This window comes from Tupaia chinensis, unplaced genomic scaffold (genome assembly GCF_000334495.1).
Source record: "Tupaia chinensis unplaced genomic scaffold, TupChi_1.0 Scaffold000138_1, whole genome shotgun sequence".
Taxonomy (NCBI): domain Eukaryota; kingdom Metazoa; phylum Chordata; class Mammalia; order Scandentia; family Tupaiidae; genus Tupaia; species Tupaia belangeri.
In genome coordinates, this window is record NW_006159608.1 from 3,130,616 (window position 1) to 3,136,689 (window position 6,074).

Sequence of the window (6,074 nt, forward strand, 5' to 3'; positions counted from 1 at the left end):
AAATGGGAAATCATGGCCAATCTGGAGAGTCTAGACATTAGGACTGCAACTACTATGATGCCATTAAGGGAATTCAGAGAAATGAAATTTTGTTGGACCCTGGTACAGACATACAAGAGTTTTCAATGGTCAGCGTTCCACCACGTGGCGGGTGATCGCCACATCTCTAATCCTGACTAGCACATTTCAATACCTTATTATTATCACCATTTGCTTCCCGTTTTAGAGAAGGGATAGCTGAGACTCAGGAAGGTTAGGTAATGTGTCTACAGCTGGAACAGCATCTGAGCAAGGGCTCGCAGTAGTGTCTGTTGGAAACCGAAGCCTCTGCTTACCACCCTGCATTATGCAGATTGCCTTCTAAAAATTCCGAGAATAAGGACCTTTTTGCTGAACCCTGAAAGACTCAGAGAGACAGAGTATGAAGATGAACATTTCAGAAGGAGGTCACAGCACAAACAGGTCTAGCTGCTGAAAACATAGTAGAGATGGAGTCTAAGATATGGAAGCGAAAACTAATGAGCAAATTTTCAGAACATCCCTGTTAAATGCTTAACCAACGGTACCTGCCATCCATGTGAGGTTCCACTCAAGTTTCAGTTCCCACAAAAGGACCTTAATGGCCTAATTTGGATCAAGTGTCCACCTCGTTGGCTAGTGGTAGGGAAGAGCCAGAGATCAGAGAATGGGGCCTTTCTGTCCTGGGCTCAGGGAGAAACACAAACCCATTCCTGTGACTACACCTCAGAGCATGTGAGGTGGCTAGACTGTCATCCCACTCACAAATGTGAAGCCAGCATGTAGGCACTAAGATATTACGTTCAAATTACTGACGATATCTGAGAGAGTATTAATAGAAGTTTCTGAAAATGAGGAAAGTGTTGATTCTGCTTTTCCTGTGGCTAGTCCAACTTCGCCTCCTCGAGGCTGGACATTCAATTAAACATAAGTATCCACTAAGTCCTTGTCATCCATAGGTTTCACAAGATCTAAGACATCTCGGCAACACGATGCCGAAGTGGAAGCCGTGGGATGAGAAGCTCTGAAAACCGTAACATTTGTGAAATGGGTGGAAGGATGGGCGTTTAGCTTGAAGTCATAGTCCAGCACACTCCAGTTGGATAAAACCTCTAGTTGGGGCAGAGCTCTCTTTCTGGGAAAGAGAGGAAGTTCCAGGTCAGTATCTTGTGGCTTCGGGAAATCTTTGAGACAAAGGCAAGGGAATGACTCAGGCGTAACAAGTCTTGCTGTTAGTTAGAACATCGGTTGTGTTGTAGCGCTCATAAAAGAGCCCTGTGAATTTTGTCTTTAGAATAGGAAGATAGAAACTCTTGCCTAGTATTTCTGCTGTTTTCTAGGGACTTAGTAATAAGTCGTCTTCTAAGCTGGAGAGAGAAATGAGAGAGTACTCAGTTAAATGCCTGTTTATATACATGATGGTGCATGGTGTGTGTGTGTGTGTGTGTGTGTAAAACAAAAGTTTTGGAGTCTTGTCATCATTGTTTACAATATCTGCCAAACCGTGGAGTTGCCCCAATAGTCCTGTAAATAAAAACTAAAAGAGCGCAGGTTTTAAATTGCTACTCAAGGAAGACACTCTCAAGTTGTGAGAAAAAATTCTGAAATAATTAAAAATGGAGGTTCAAACCGTAGTTTTGTCACCTAATGGCCAATGGTGTCACTGTGGTCAAAGCATACAGCCTTACTACCATTTACAGATGTTACAAAGGGTGTTTGCATATCTTCTGTCAACCTCCCTAGGATTCCTATTCCTAGCCCACTGTACAGAAGGAGCTGTTGGCATCTGGTGGCTTGCCCAACTTCACAGTCAGTAAATATCAGCCCCCAGAGCTTTATTTCAAACTTCAACACCTATTTGCTTTTACTGCTGTGAAGTAAACCACCCCAACGTCAGCACCATAGAACAACGCTCATTTATTATTGTCTCCCAGTTCAAGGGTTTACTGGGCCCAGCTCCCTGGTTCTTCTTAGCTTCTCAGGCAGTTGCAGTCTATTTGCATCAGGGCGTAGACTCATCGGGAAATCTTCCTTGTTCACGTGCCTGGTGCTTTATGCAGGTCTTATTGGATAAGATCTCCCCTGCAGCGATGATTAAAACACGTCCCTGTGCCCCTCCACCGGCCTGGGCTTCTTCACAGCATGGACATGGAGTTCTGAGAACAAGCGCCCCAGGAGACTGCCAAGCAGAGGCAGTCTTCCACAACCCAGTATCAGAACGCTCGCAAGACCGCTGCCGCCACGTTCTCGTTTTAGACTGGAGTCACTAAGGTCAGGCCCTGTGAAGGGGAGAGGCACCAGACTCTATCCTCCATGATGAAATGTCAAAGAATTTGTAGACCACTGGGGTTCTTCCTCTAATCGCACATTTTTACATCCTTCTCACATGCAAATTACCTTCATCTTCTCCTAAGACATCTCCTGCCAAGCAGTTTTATTATTCATTGCAACAGGCTGGAGCTCCAGGCTCAGAATCTAATCCCCAAATTCCTATAAAATGGAAATAGCATGTTCTCTGAGTATATCACATAACTACACTAAGGAGGATGTGAAGTATCTGTGGGTGTACACACATAAGCACACACAGCATAATTTACATTCATACACACATAAAATCATGCAGTCTTTTCCAAAAAAAGAACTGTTAATTATACATAAGCACCTCCAATCATGCAATTTTTATGTCTTCCAGGTAATTAATTTTATGGAAATTTACCATTCTCTCCTACTCAAGCCCTTCCCCCACCAAACACACTACCTTCCTAGTACACTCGTGAATACTGGGAAAACACTCACCACAAAATTATATTAAGACGTTAAATAAACATTAAACATTGGATGACGCACGCATCAAACAGAAAGTGTTGTTTATAGACACCAAGATTTTCTAGGCAACCTCAGAATACTAATATGTTTAACTTCAGCATTGATTTCTTGGTCTGAGATCGCAGCAAGCATTAAAATGTATCTCTTTGGGACCAGCAGTTAGTGTAATGGCTATGTCACTGGACTCCCATATAGTTGACTGTGGTTCGCGTCCCGGACCTGGTGGCTTAAAACTCACGCCGGGTGCGTGTGCGTGTGTGCCCAAGATCCTAAGAGGAGAATAGAGGAGAAGGGATCGGGCGTGGCCATCCCCCCTGGGGGGGTGGGGGTGATTCCTCACTTTCTATCTCTCTGCCTGTCTGGTGAGTGCATGTACCCTATAGCAAAAAGCCTCTCAAAAAAAAAGAAAAAAGTGCTCTTTCTGGATTTGCCACCTTCAGTGTATGGGGTTGGATTTGAGTAGTAGCTAAGAAAGCATCTCCTTTGAGACAAAAATGACTGGTTATTTGCTCACTACTGGTTCCCTTCTTCTAAATAAGATTTTAGCTGGGCTCAGGGCCACCCAACTAAAGAGTTTGTTTCCCAATTTCTCTTAAAGCTCGATGTGTCCATTTGACTGTATCCTGGTCAACCGTGTGTGACTGGAAACGGTGCATTTCAACTTGTGGGTCAGGCCCTTGATACCTGGTGAGCCTGTGCCTCCTTCCCCCTTTCTGCTTCGTGTGGTCTTACTGTGACGCAGCAGTGGGAGTTTCCGCAGCCATGTCAGACCACACGGTGATCGCTGCATGTGAAGGATGGCAGAGCAGTAAAAAGGCCCTATCAGTTTGATTTGACACACTAGACTGCGTGTATACTCAGAAGGTTACATAAGAGAAAAGGAACTTTAGTTTTCCAATTCCATGATGCCACATGCCAGGGTGTTTGGTAACAATAAACCAACATACAGAGACCCGTGGTTTGCAAAAGGAACCTCTTCCCCTTGTCAGCAGTAGTGCTGAGGGGTTAGGACTCTGTATAACTAAAAAGTGTTTTTGCAAAATAAGGAGAGAGCTTTCATCCAGTTTGATAATGATAGAGTAGCCGAAGGGCATGCTAACTGACATGCCCTTTCAAACCCAAGCCCTCAGGCATCTGTTGGGGATTATCAGCATGGCCCCCACCTCCATTCCTTGAATCCTAAGCTCTTATTCTCCTGACTCTAGGAAGTCCCAGGGCACCCAGTGGCTGTTGCCTGCCTCGTTTACATTCTGACTCACACTGACTGCAAACCTCTCAGATTGCCCAGGGGAAAGAGCTTCAAAATTCTCTGCTGATTAAGGCTTTGCTTTGAGTCTTCTCTCCTTTATAATGGATCCTCCAAAGACCTCCTGAACCCCAAGAAATAACAGGAAGATCTTGACATCTGGAAAGTTGCAGGCAATGGTCAGTCAGTGCAGACACTACCCTAAGTGTCCATCTCCTCTCTTGATGCAGAGCATTACAGCCGGGCAGTGCACGCCCGCCATTTCTGGAATGGTCTCTCCTGCCTCCTGGCCTGCTGAGTTCTCTCGCTCCATCCTTCTTCACATTACAGCACTGTAGTAGAGGTGCGATCGGAGCAGAAAACAAGAGACATTACGCATGTATCACATGAGTCAAAATCTCTTGAAATGTACAAGTGAATGTATATGGTTTACTTTATGGTTAGGTTATATAATCCTGGGAAATAAGAACTAAATCTTAAATATCCTCCTTATATATATCTCCTCTGTATCATTTCCCAGTATAAACTGGACCGTAATTATGTTTTATCTGGAAAAAAAAGATGGTGGAATTGCCCTTAAATTTAAAAATCAAAAGATACATGACTTAAGAAGGACTATGAAACACAATATCTCCTCTGGGTTTTCATTTATACGTAGGGAGTCCCCAGACTCATTTCGGCATTTGTATATACTTAGGCTTGTTACAGACCAGTGACTATAGCCCTTGCGATCTTGGTTTTAAATTGGCACACCACAACAGCATGCTGTGGCCATGAGCGATCCTGCAATTAGCAAAATACTCCAACACTCAAGTGGGAATACAGTACTGCATAAATGAGAAGTATCGGTATGCTGAGCAGTAACTGGAACGGCAAAACAATGAGGCCAGCATTATGAAGAATGGACAGTCAGCCTCAAGGACGTGAGAGTCATTCTGAGTACCTCAATTTAGTCTAACTAAATATTCGCCCAGTGCTTATCCTGTACCAGGCACTAGCCCCAGGCGTCGGGGAGACAAAGGTGATGAAGACAAAGTCCCAACTCTCAAATGAACAGACTGATAAACAAAACAATCTGTATTCTGTGGAATTGCCACAGAAATGTGGAGAAAGAGTTATGGGGGCACAGATGAGGTAGAAATCACTTCTGCCTGGCATCAGGCTGCTTCGAAAGATTCAAAAAGGTAACCCTTGAGCCAAGGGTAAATCGGTGCTCACTAGGGAGAGCGTCAGCTAGTGGAAATGACGAGGAAAGGACACAGGTAGGAAAAGTCACAGTGTACGGGGAGGCAGCCGCAGGCGATAAAACTGCAAGGTGCGTGATTCTCAAACACCAGTGCACACTGGAACTACCTCGTCAGCGCCCACCAGGAATATTAAATCGAAACCGCTAGGGGTGGAGCTGAGCACCAGGACGTTTTGAAAACTCCCCAGGGGGTACGATGTGCAGCTCAGGTTAGAAACCAAGATCATTTTGCATGTGTGCAAAAACACAGAAGAGCTACTCTCTTAGCAAATTTCTATTACAGAGTACAGTATCAGTAACTACGGTCGTCATGCGGTACGTGAAGTCCCCTAGACCCTTTGACTGTCCCCCGCGTTCCCCACAGCCCAGCCTCTGGCAATCACCAGCCTACTCTGTTTCTACGAGTCTGACTCTCTTCAGATTCCACAGGTAAGTGAGACCATGCAGTATTTGTCTTTCTGAGTCTGGCTCATGTAACTTAACAAAAATGTCCTCTCGGTTCATGCGTGTTATCCCAAATGGAAACTATGTGAGGCAACGGATATGTTAATTAGCTTGATTGTGATCATTATTTCACAATGCATGTGTATTTATTAAAACTTTACATTGTACACCTTAAGTATTAACATGTTTTGTTTGTCAATTATACCTCAATAAAAATAAAGCTGGGGGAAAAATAGAAGCCAAGATCCAAATGTCACCTTGAAGAAAGATGCTTCCCTTTGGGCCATGGGAATG